The sequence below is a fragment of the Nothoprocta perdicaria genome, unplaced genomic scaffold (assembly GCF_003342845.1).
Source record: "Nothoprocta perdicaria isolate Ctin4 unplaced genomic scaffold, notPer1 scaffold_130, whole genome shotgun sequence".
Lineage (NCBI taxonomy): Eukaryota > Metazoa > Chordata > Aves > Tinamiformes > Tinamidae > Nothoprocta > Nothoprocta perdicaria.
This window is the reverse complement of record NW_020454428.1, coordinates 525,034-536,850: the sequence shown is the minus strand read 5'-3', so window position 1 is coordinate 536,850 and position 11,817 is coordinate 525,034.

The following is an 11,817-nucleotide window of genomic DNA, read 5'->3' as shown; positions in this document are numbered from 1 at the left end:
TGGTGTCATCCGCAAACTTGCTCAGGGTGCACTCCGTGCCCTCGTCCAGGTCATTGATAAACAAGTTGAACAGCACTGGGCCCAGTACTGACCCCTGGGGGACACCACTGGCCACAGGCCTCCAGCTGGACTCGGCCCCATTTATGACCACCCTCTGAGCTCTGCCATCCAGCCAGCCCTCGATCCACCTCGAAGCCATCCCATGATGGCTTCTGAGAATGCTGATGTCCTGTTGGTTGTGCTTATAACTGTCCGTGCTCTTGAGAATAAATCTTAATTCAAAATTGCTAGTGATGTTTGAGGAGAGGGAAGGGCAGCAAACTAGGACCTGAACTCTGAACTAGGACATCTAAAGGAAATCTATCTCACTGGTGATTTAAGTGTGGCCGTGAATCTTGGCCACTGAGCTAGGACATGGGCATTCAGATTTGAGACTACATTTCTGTTGCACTCTTGCTCTCGAGGAAAATCTGGATCGTTTTCCTTCTACAGATGATATGGCATTACAATCTGAACTGTACAATCTATTTTCTTATTTAAACTACAGATGGCAGCATAATGCTGCGTGCTGCCTACGTTGCTAGATGCATAAAAGCAAGGAAAAATCAACAAGTTACTGATTGCCTGTTACCTTTTTAAAAATTAGTGGAAAAATGAATTTCTTTGTGGGGATTATTTAGAATACGGAATTTCAGTAGATGGAGGGTATGTGAGGTATGAACGTGTTCTGCAAAATGTGTCTGTTCTGCCTGTAGCTTTTCACATTTCAAGTGTATGGTATTCTATGGTCTTGAAGATAGAAATGAGAAGAATACAACTAGCAAAATATTTTAAGGCTTTCGGTTTTCTCAATACCTTTAGATGGGAAGAATACATTATAGTGTGCCTTAGCCCTGGCAAACATTTTATCACCTTCTTAGTGTTATGTAAGCCACTGGTTCAGTGAGTTCACCTTCAAAATCTGTGCCAAGGTTAGRCCTTTTAAATGTAAATAGGGACAGAAACCATTTTCTAAGTGGTGTAATTTGCTGTAKGAGACTTGGATATAGGGCTGCAGTTGAGAAACTGTGATGCAAGATTGTACATGCCACACTTTGGTGCGCTGGACAGTAATTCCCACCAACAAAAGTTGACAAGGATGATTCTGTTCTCCTTCCCCTTCTTGGTGGGTTGTCTTGCAGAATGATCTTGCTGGATGCTGCTCTGAAAAAAAGAGAGGAAAAGAAAAAGAAAAAAWTTTTTGAACAAGGTAAATCATACCAGATAATACCATGTATGTGGTATTTAAAAAAAAATAAAGAAGCAAGCTTTGGAAGAAATTTGCTTTGCATGTTTTACATAGCATCAGCTGCAGTTCTCTGTTATCATGCAACATGTCTACAGAAAAAAAAGAGAAAAAAATTAGTTGAGAAATACATGGATGTGTTTATGTCCTTTGCTGAGAAATAGTGTCTTTTACATTGATTTCAGTACTTCGGTTATAGCCTATATCATTGTTTAGTACTTGATTATTATATACAAATGCAGTTAGATGCATACAGATATCTTTACATATGCATGTAGATATTAACAGTAACTTTTCCCATGATCTTTTTTCATTTAAGARAGAAAAAAATAAGCCTACATCATTATACTTGTCAGATACAAACACCTTGTAAATGAAATGATCTCATATACCCTTGCAGATGATGTCATGTTGTAGAATTTGGGTTTGGATATCTTCTTTTACAGGTTTCAAGCCTGCTGCTTGAGAAYAGACATTTTTAAAAGTGACAAGCACCCTGTAATGGTATTTGCTAAGTCTGTATCATAAAAAGGATTCTTGTACTCTGRTCTCCTGTAACAAAGCAAGCTGCATCAGCTGAAGATCTAGTCATTCCAGGTAAGGAATTTATGAACACTTGCCAAAATATTTGAAAAGTCCAAGTATTCTGAAGTAGTGGTGTTTAACTTTCTTAAATCCTGAGTCAGGATGAATAATACTGATGGGTGTATGTGGTAACTCTTGATGACAAAACATGCTTTATATTCAGGAACACTCGTGGAATGTGAACAGAACACAGGCCTTGCCTCCATGTCCTTAGCTAGATGAGAAGAAAAAGCCCTTTGCTTAAGTTTCCTCTTTTTATATCCTCTTTGCCCTTCCTCCCAATTTGCAGCTAGTCACATGATTTAAAAAATCATAATTCATAATGCTGCAGCACAGTTTCTCTTCATCGCAAATGTAGTCCATGCATTAGCTGGAACCAAGACTTTCCCTGTTCACTAAAATGTGAACTATGATTTTTTTTTCTTTTTTTTCCTCTTAAATTCAGTAACCAGAGTGAATAGGACAATATTGTGCAAGATGCGGTCTTATGTTCTTCCTGATTTTCTTCTGCTATTTTTTATTCCCCTTTCAAAGCTATTTTGTGCTATTCAGATAGGAAGTAAAACAAATGAAAAACTGATGTAATGCAAGTCGTGACTCTTTCCCCTGGCAGTATTTTTAAAATGATGGCTTAAGCATTATAGTTTTATTACAACTATAAACACTCTCTCTCCTTCCCTCCACCTCCCACCCAAGCTGTAAGTTGTATATATTTACAAAATAGTCAGGGATCTAAGTGTATTATCTACTATGGTGGGGAAATTACCCATAAATCAGGAGCAATGGTTTCCAAATGTATCCCCAGCTTTCCTTTCCGTTGTGTTGGTGGCAAGTCTTCCACATCATCTGCAGCTGTGGAAGCCAGGAGTTATCATGGTGACCCCAGTTCCTTGGCTGCTTTGTAGCYTCTCTGCTGGCTCAAGCCAGGTCTAGGTGTGTTCTGCAATGGTGTGGAATTATAACCCCTTGTCTGTCCTCTRAAGTGCCTGATGCGAACATTTCCATCCCCAACATTTGTTTGTTTCTTTTTCTGGAGGGAGATGTTACCACAGAAATCTTAWGGTCAGTAAATTTGTTTTGTTCTACTCTGAGGCTTGACCTGTCTCTGTGGCTAAATATTACAGCTKGGCAAATTTTGCAGATCTGAACAGGAAGGCACAAAAATGTAGGTTAGAACAATAGAACAATTGCCTTTAGAACAATAAACAATTCACTTGTTTCCTGCTTTCAGGAATCAGATCAACCTAGGCAATGGGAACTTTAGATGCATGTATAAAAGAAAGGGTTTTGGAGCACTGGACAGCAAAGCATCCTTTAGGTATTACAAGAAAAAGCCACTAGTTAACCTAGCAGAGTTGAGAATTCTAATACTGGTGAAACACATAGTCAGGAATCAGTAAATCAGAAATATCAAAACGAAGAGAATTGAGAATTCTTAATATAAAAAAAAAAGTGAAGCAGAAAATAATGGTGCAATGAGGGAGTCTGCAAAATGCGAACAGGAAATAGTTCTTACCATCTTGCATAGACTATCTTGGTGTTTTTAGGCTAATTTAATTTTAGGCTAATTTAAGGCTAGTCTTGAGACCGAACTTCTTGAGCCTGGAAGCAGGTCTTGGTTGCTGCTGGCTAGTGCTTTCTGAAGTGCTTTGGTCCACGTGTGCCTACCCAGGCCTGGTAAGTCAATATGCTGTTAGTTTAGTATCGAGTTGAGTGGACTTGCTAGGCATGTTCAGATAACCATTTCTGTAGATGGAAGAGGTAAATCGGTCTAGAAGTCTGCTGAGCTTCTGCTTACTTTATGACTATTCCTCAAGAGCCTTGTAAGCATTTAAAAAAAAAAAAGTATTTGTTACAACTGCAAATGTCAGCTCTTTTGAGGGTATCCTTCAAGTAATACTATGTTGAATTAAATACCTAGTCTTGCTTCAGGTGAATATTTTGAGTAATAAGTTAACACAGAAGCATTCTAGGCTAGCATTCAGATTTCTAACAACAGCGTTGCAGAACTGGTATTAGCACCAGTATATATTGTTCAACAGGACATAAAAACAGTCTGATGCAGTAGTTAAGGCTTTGCTGGTGCCTAGGCATTTCCCACCTACCTGATCAACCTCACAGTTCATCATCTGCCTTCCTTAGCTACAATTTATTTGGCTGATTTCAAGCAGAGCAAGACCTTAGGCAGCATGGCGCTCTCTTCTTCACTTCCTTTTTCTAGGATATGGATCATGTGTAGAGGAAGAAATAAAGATGCAAAGAGAAAAGTATAAAAAATGTGTGTGTATATATGTATGTGTGTGTGTATATGTGTGTGTGTGTGTGTGTGTGTATATATATATATATATAAATTAAATCTATTGTGATGCAGAATTCCAAGTAAGAAAAAGGTGGGGAGGAGAACAACTGCAATTATTTGACATTAATGAGTCCAATACTTTAGGGTAATTGTAAATATCACTGGAAGTTTAATACATGTTTTCAAAGAACTGCATGGGGTTTGCAGTTAAAAGGGGCTCGAGCAAAATGTTTTCTCACTCATTCCTCCCTCCTCCTGGTAAAGAAACTGTTTAATAAAATAACATCCCCAAGAAAGCATTGGAGTGCTAACGGTAACATAAAAGTGTAGGAGAGAAAGAAGCTACAAGCAGGAAGGATTGCTGGATATAGAAATAGTTGTCATAGTAGAATGTGAATTCAAGAAAATGCTCTGTTTCAGAAATCAGGTGGGAGTCAGATTTGAAGGAATCATTGGAGCTAGGATGGTGGTGGCCAGTATCGGCAGGTTTCTTACTGGGCCAATGAGTTTTTTCCTTCTCTAAGTTCTAGGTTATAACTAGGCCAGGCCAGTTTACTCGAGCACATTGCAGCACCTGCCTGTGTTTGCACCAGTTTGTGTTGGCACAGCAACAAAACGGTATATCCTTTATATATAGAAGCTAGTGAAAATTTGGCCTGAGGAGCTACGGTTTTGTCTGAATTCAGGAGGTTAAAAAAAAGGGCAGTAAAAAAAATAGCACTGTCCAAACCACTAAAAATTACAGACTTTTAATACTAGCTGATATATAGTCCTGTTTGGGACTGTGTGATCACATGATTTCCTGACTTCACTGATAATGCTTTCAGAAATCTGAAATGCACTGATAATGCTTTCAGAAACTTCTGAAAAATTTCTGTTTTGCTGAGTTCCTTTTTCATTCCAATATTTCAGGATTCAAAATCTTCTTTATTATTCACACTATTTTTTCCTGTTCCTTTAAGACTAAAAGTTGTAAAGCAATAGCAGTAGCAATAAAAAGTGTTTTGAAAATTTTGGTGACAGCAGCACACCTCTTGCTAAATTTGGAGATTATTAGTTAGAACTGCATAAACCTTTATTAGGGAAAGTATTGAAGAAAATTCTTAGCTTTCTAAGCTGGGAATTTCTTACTCCTGAGCTTACTTTCTCAAGAGAAGGAGAAAGATATTTGCTAAGTCCTTGGATAATGTGAATGACCTTCATGGTTTTAAATGCATAAAACTGCATTTAAAAAAATGATGTCAGAAGCCATACAATAAACATTCTCTTTATTCTCTGCGGATTTTTCTCCTCTATTTCTTTGCTAGTCTATGTGGAAAGTGACTTTCTGCTGTAATAATTTTTGTTATGCTGTCCAGCCTGTATGTGCCCTTTAAGGAGACAATCCAGATTAAATGAAGTTTAATTCTAGCTCACTGGCATGAGACAAATTTTAAGATCTTCAGGAAAAGCAAATGGCTTTTTCTTAGCCTTTTTCTCTCAGAGTATTTTGAATAGCTCAAGAAACTAGGATAACCGTTGCTAACAATGATGTAGAATTAAGTATTTCCAGGACTGTGATGGAAAGCGCATAGAATTTAAAATGAATTGCAAAATCAGGATGAGTCTCTTGATATGCGTGATGAAGATTTCCATGATAATAAATGACTTTGGCTCCCCTRTATACAATGAAAATCAACCACTGTTTTATTAGGCAAATCCTACCTGTGGAGATTTATATGCAAGGCAGGGAACTTGGCAGAGGTGGAATAAATGAAGTTGACAACAGAAGAGGAGTGGCTTTCCCCTCTTAAATCCTGGATCTCTTTTGCAATTAGCAAATGCCCAGTGTGTTTTTGTTTTTGGACTAATTAAATCATCTATATTACAATGAGTATTGTTCCCATGCCAAGTCGGAGGGAAAACCCTGCAGTGGGGCTGTCTTGATGTGGTGAGGTGAGAGAAATTACTAGATAGGCTGGAAGGAAAAGCAGCCTGGACGCCCAGATATGAACCTGTACCCCAAGGACCTGGGTTGGTGTCTTTATTGTGCTGTAGGCTTCCTCGTGCAAGATGCTCTCTTCACATGTGCTGCTAATGCCCGCAACACATAGGCGCTCCAGAGAAACCTCGTGGAAGAGGGAAAGGACGTTGCCAAAGCACTGCATGGTGCTGGGTGTCTGCTGAGGAGCTCGTTCGAGTCCTCCACTAGCTCTCGCAGAGCTCCCCTGCGAGGCAGGCCAGGCGTCGCAAACCCTGCAGCCCTGCAGACAGGGCCGTTTAAGGTACCCGGACTCGTGCCTCCATGATCTCATTCAAGTCCTTAATAGGTTTAAACAGTCGTCTTAGTATATGAGAGTACTTAAATGTCTTAAAGGAATTTCTAGTTAAAAAAAAAAAAAAAAAAAGGCCTTGTCCTAAAGAACTTACAATAAAAACAATCACACTTGGTAGCAGTATCCTTAGAGATTTATTCTTATATCAGTGAACACAATTCCTAGCTTTGAACAAAGTATTTTGTTAGCGCACATCTGTCTTACATAACACGTGCTATTAAATCTGAGCAGGCATTGAACCTTGCTGGTTATGGATGTCTCCGGTGCTCTGGGAGCCAATTCAGAATACAGCATTCCTCTTTAATGAGGGATCGGGCTGAAACAGAACAATGTTCCTGTCTTGTTGACTCTGTTTTAAAAGAAATGTGTGCATGCATGCACCCTCTGATGGATTTTAATTCTAACATGAAGAGGGAGAGAGCGAGAGATTCAGGGATTGTTTTCCCCCATTTCCCCCATTAAGTGGGAAAGTTTCCCTCTTTCCTTAAGACCTTCCCACAGGTTTGAAATGACTCTCTCACTTGCTACTACTGTGAGAATGAGAAGGAAAAGGAGAAGCAAGCAGCTGTTTACCRCGGACAGGTCAGGGGCCTCTAATCCTCTATTTTATACATACAAGATTAAAGATCTGCCTGGAGTTTTGATTAAGAATGCAAAGTTAAAAGATTAAAATACCAGCAAGCCAAATTAAAGAGGTTTAAGTCAATCTCAGAACTCATCAAAGTACCAAAATTTTAAGCTGTCATTACAACACAGGATTAGTGCAAAGCTTCCCTGAACCCTGATTTGATGTCCTTCGGTCAGCAAAGTTATTTTTCCTGCAGTTTGTGCTGTGAACATAAAACCAGCTACTGTCTTGTATTTAGAGCTCATCTCACCTAGAACTTTCTCTGTTTTTTTTCTTTCTTTCTTTCTTTTTTTAATACCTGTGGCCCAGTTAACCTAGGAGCTCAACTGTTTTCTGTGACCTGAAGTTGATACTCCAGCAGCAACACACTGCTCTATGTTGTGCATTGTCACAAAAATCAGTAAAGCCTAGTTAATTTGACTGTTTTAGAAAAAAATCTTAGTCACTCAAATGACTATATGGGCTACTCCTATGTCTGAAGGAACATCCGCTTCCCACTTTGTGCATTTCAACCAGTTGTTTCAAAGATAAAGGAAGAAGAAAAATGTAACTAATAACTAGAATGACATGAGGTTAATATGGTCACCATTGGGTACCTGAAAATTATTTTTAAAAGTCTGTGATTGATGTTCAGACTGTCATGTAACCATGAATCGTTTCAGCTAAAATTAGTGAAAAATTGGGGAAGGGAGGGCGGAAGTCTGGAAAATGACTGCATTCAGGAGTCAGCTAATGCAAGTAACTACTTTCATAATAAATTTTACGGACTGTCATCAATGTTATTTAAAGCTCATGCTGTAATATATTAATGTTCCCCTGCTTTTCAGGATAATAATTTGGATGTCTTCCACTTTTATTTATAGAGTTTGGGATGTCTCAGTGCATTGACATTGTGCTTTCCAGGACTGCAACCAGAAAAGAAAACTCACTCATATTATAGAGTGTTATACTAGTTAAGACTTTAATTTGAAGTTATTCCCCCTTGCAAGATACTGTTAGATGGTTTATTTGAAAATTTTCATCTTAAGACCTAGATTTTTTAACAGTTGAGAAAGTGTTTTGTTCAAAGATACATATTTTACTATATACCCATAGAGAATGGTGTTTTACTTAAAGCATCAAACTTGTGTTTTAAAATCCATCTTCTTTGGAAAAAGCAAATTAATTTTAATGTTCTTCCTTGAAAAAATATCTGAATATTAATAAGGACTCTCCATGTTCTGATCTGTCTCTCTGTTCCTTTCTGAGACTGGTGTATTTAGGTAAATGACTTTAACTAAGTACTGCCATATAATTTTCTGTGAACCTACTATACTGTTATCAGTACCTTAATCCCTTTTAGAAGTATTCTTCAAGATCATGGGAGGAAAGGAATAAATTTCTCACCCTATGAATTTTTTTTTTCCTTTAATAGTTTTCCATCACTTCTCTGGAAMCTTTTTTTAGATATAAGGTACATTTGTTGTCTCAAATACGATAGTAAGCATCACAATTAAGTACGCAAAATACCTTCCCTCTTTTTTCCCTATTTTTTTCTTCTCTCTGCTGCCATGTGAGTTCTTTTGGTGCCCTTAAGTTTTTGTATTATTAAAAATGATGAATAAGGGCATGCTATGACCCTCTCCGTGCTATCCATGATTTTGAGGAGCACTCAAACTTTGACCCTTATTTCCATGTGGAGTCATTCTCTAATGGCTTTTTCATTATTCACTTCACCTTTCAGGATGCATTCGAAGTTTCGCTGTATCCATTTGCAGATGCAGTGCTCACAACTGCACGCCTCATTTAAGATGTACCTTTATATATTGGTAAAGACTGATTTTCTGCTTTCTTCTCTATTCCTAATCTTTTCTAACCTTTTGTTTGTTGTTTTGACCCTCCGCTGAGCACAGAAGTATTTTGCAAGAATGACCCGCAATGACTCTGAATGTTTTTTTCTTTAGTGATACATAGCTAGTTTAGAGCCCATTTGCATGAATGCTTAATTAAGSTTGTTTCTTTCTTATATGCATTACTGTTTTAACAACATCAAATTTAATCTGCTCATTTTACCATCCAGACTGTTCAGTTTTCCCCTGCAAATCTTCATAGTTCTTTCTAGTTTTATTTTTCCCCATGGCTGCAGTTTCCCCAAGCCCCACAGCTGTACCTTGTGTGCACTGTCCTGCATTTCTATAGCTCTGAAACAGGTGGATGTAAGGTGATATTTGTTTTCCAGCTTGATATTGGGGAGAACATGGATTTATCTTATCCTGTCATGGGAAGGGAGATCCAAGCTGAAGATTTTTTTGCAACACAGATATGGTAGGAATATATTACTCAAGACTTTACAAATGATTTAGTGACTTTTGGATGTCCAAAAACTGGGCGGATGCTTTGCTTCTCTAGGCTTGAGGACTCTCTCTCATCTACAGGGCAGGGACTTGGGGACTCCTTTTTATTAAAAGCAAAACAAATGGGTCCAGGGCCTTTTGCTTCTTAAAATAAACATATGGAAAAATCAATGAATAAAAATTAAGAAATCGAATAATGCATGAAAGAATGGAAAGTGATCTGACTAGGTCTTGCTATCCATTATTATTCAACTGAAGAGATGCAACTCAGAACAAGTACACATTCTGAAATTATTTTATAAAACCTTTTCTTTATTTATAAAGAGAAACTGAGGATTCCTGCAGCTTTTTGGAAGCAGAATAGCAGTGAGTCACTTGATTTCTCTGCTTAGCCTTTTCAGTTGTCCTCAAACAATCAATGTCACTGCTGTGACAAGGACATTCAATTTAATGATCTGAAAATTAAGGTAAATAGTTGAGGGGCCCCAGAGAAAACAAACTGTGTTTAGAAGCTAATTGACATAGAGTGGAATAGATTGACCAGTTATCCATGAGCTCCCCTGTGAGGATCAAAAGCCTAAATTGCTCTTGCATAAGGAGCAGGCTGGTAGGCTGCAGCCAGGAGGTTGCGACAACTGTCCTTCAGGGTTTCAGCTAGCACAGATGGGGGCTTCATGTTCAACATGACTTCTATGGACCATCTAATGGTCCCTTCTATTTGGTTCCTACCAACTTCAAAACAAATAAGTTTTAGATTTGTGTACTCCACTGTACMGTCCTGATCTAACTCTTGTTTCTGTACATCTTGCATCTGAACAGCAGATCTTATGGACCAGCTCATCAAGTCATGAAGCAGTAGGGCAATAGTGATGTTTGCCTGCAAATCTGAGGCTCTACTGTGAAAAAACATCATGAGGCAGGAGAAAAGGGCATGTGTCCATGCTCAGTGCGAAAAACCTGGCCCAAATACCTCCAAGCTCCAAATATCTTGGTTGAAGTTGAATATGTGACAAAATGAGGAATGTCCAACAATTCAAATGGAGAAGGTTTAAGCGAGGATGCGATTGGTATAAACAGATCTTCTAAATGTTAAAATCACAAGGCTTTTTTCTTCTCTTTTTTTAAGGAAATGTAAATTTAAAAATATGTTTGACCTTAAAGACTAAAGTAAATTTAAATCTTTTGAATAAAAAAAAATAGGCTTATGGCTATGTTTTATATCCAAAAATAACTAATGTTTATATAGCTCTTTTCAACCCCATACCTTTAAATTTTGAAATTCTTACGGGGAGCATCACGTGCTACACACGTGGCTTGTCACAAAGCTTCATCTACAATATGGTGTACAAAGGCACACAAATTATAGATTACAATTCTGGAGAATAAGCTTGGCTTGTGGTCCGTGCATTGGTTGAGTGATGAAAGAAAAGTGATGAAAGTTGATTTGAAAAGGGAATTTATAAGCTTACTTCTCATTGCTACTTTGATGTTAGAAAAATATAATGAAGTTTTAAATTATGTCTTATTGTTTCATAATTATAAGATACACAAGAATCAGCTGTTGACTAAAGTGTCAGTTCAGTTCTTTCAAGTATATTGAAACAGCATTACTGAGCACTAGAGGTCTCTTATTTACTCATTTTCAAAAGACCACCAGTTCATTTGTATTCTGAATACAACCCTCACCATGCTGCACTTGCCTACTCCTTAGATTGCTATTTGTATTAGAGATGCATTATATACCACAGACCAAAAAATATCAAGACCTATTAAAAGTCTTAGTTATTCAATATTGCTCCTTGCTATCTAAGGAGCAGTGCAATTCTACTAGTAGAAACAGATCACGGAAATGTTTTTTTGTGTGTGTTTGTGTGTGTGCTTTTGTTTCTTTAAAAAGCAAACAAAAATAGGACAAGGCAGCTTTGTTAGCTTTATGTCTTTAGGAGGAGGCATATGAAATTTTCCTTAATCTGCAGCACAGTGTTGAGAATTTGAGCTTGAATAAGCTCTTTTAAGTAATTAATTGAATATGAAGTTACTCTTTTCAGTACAACRTTAGTAAAAGAGTAGTTGAACAGGTTATAAATTATGTATTTAGTCTTTTTTTTTTATATATGGAAAAGATGGGAAGTTCAATGTGGCAGTATAAAGGAGCCCACACTGACAATAAATCCTTGAGCGTTTCAAGGTACATGTTTACTGTGACTTTTATGATGCATTTGACATTTTCCTCTGCCCAGCAACAGTTTGTTGTAGCCTTTACAGCAAGAAAGACTGTCAGTGGGAGGTTATAAGATGCTAGAAGCGCTTCTGCAGGAAGATGTCATCTACAGATACTGCTTACATTTCTTTCCTTTGTCTGTTTTTCTCTT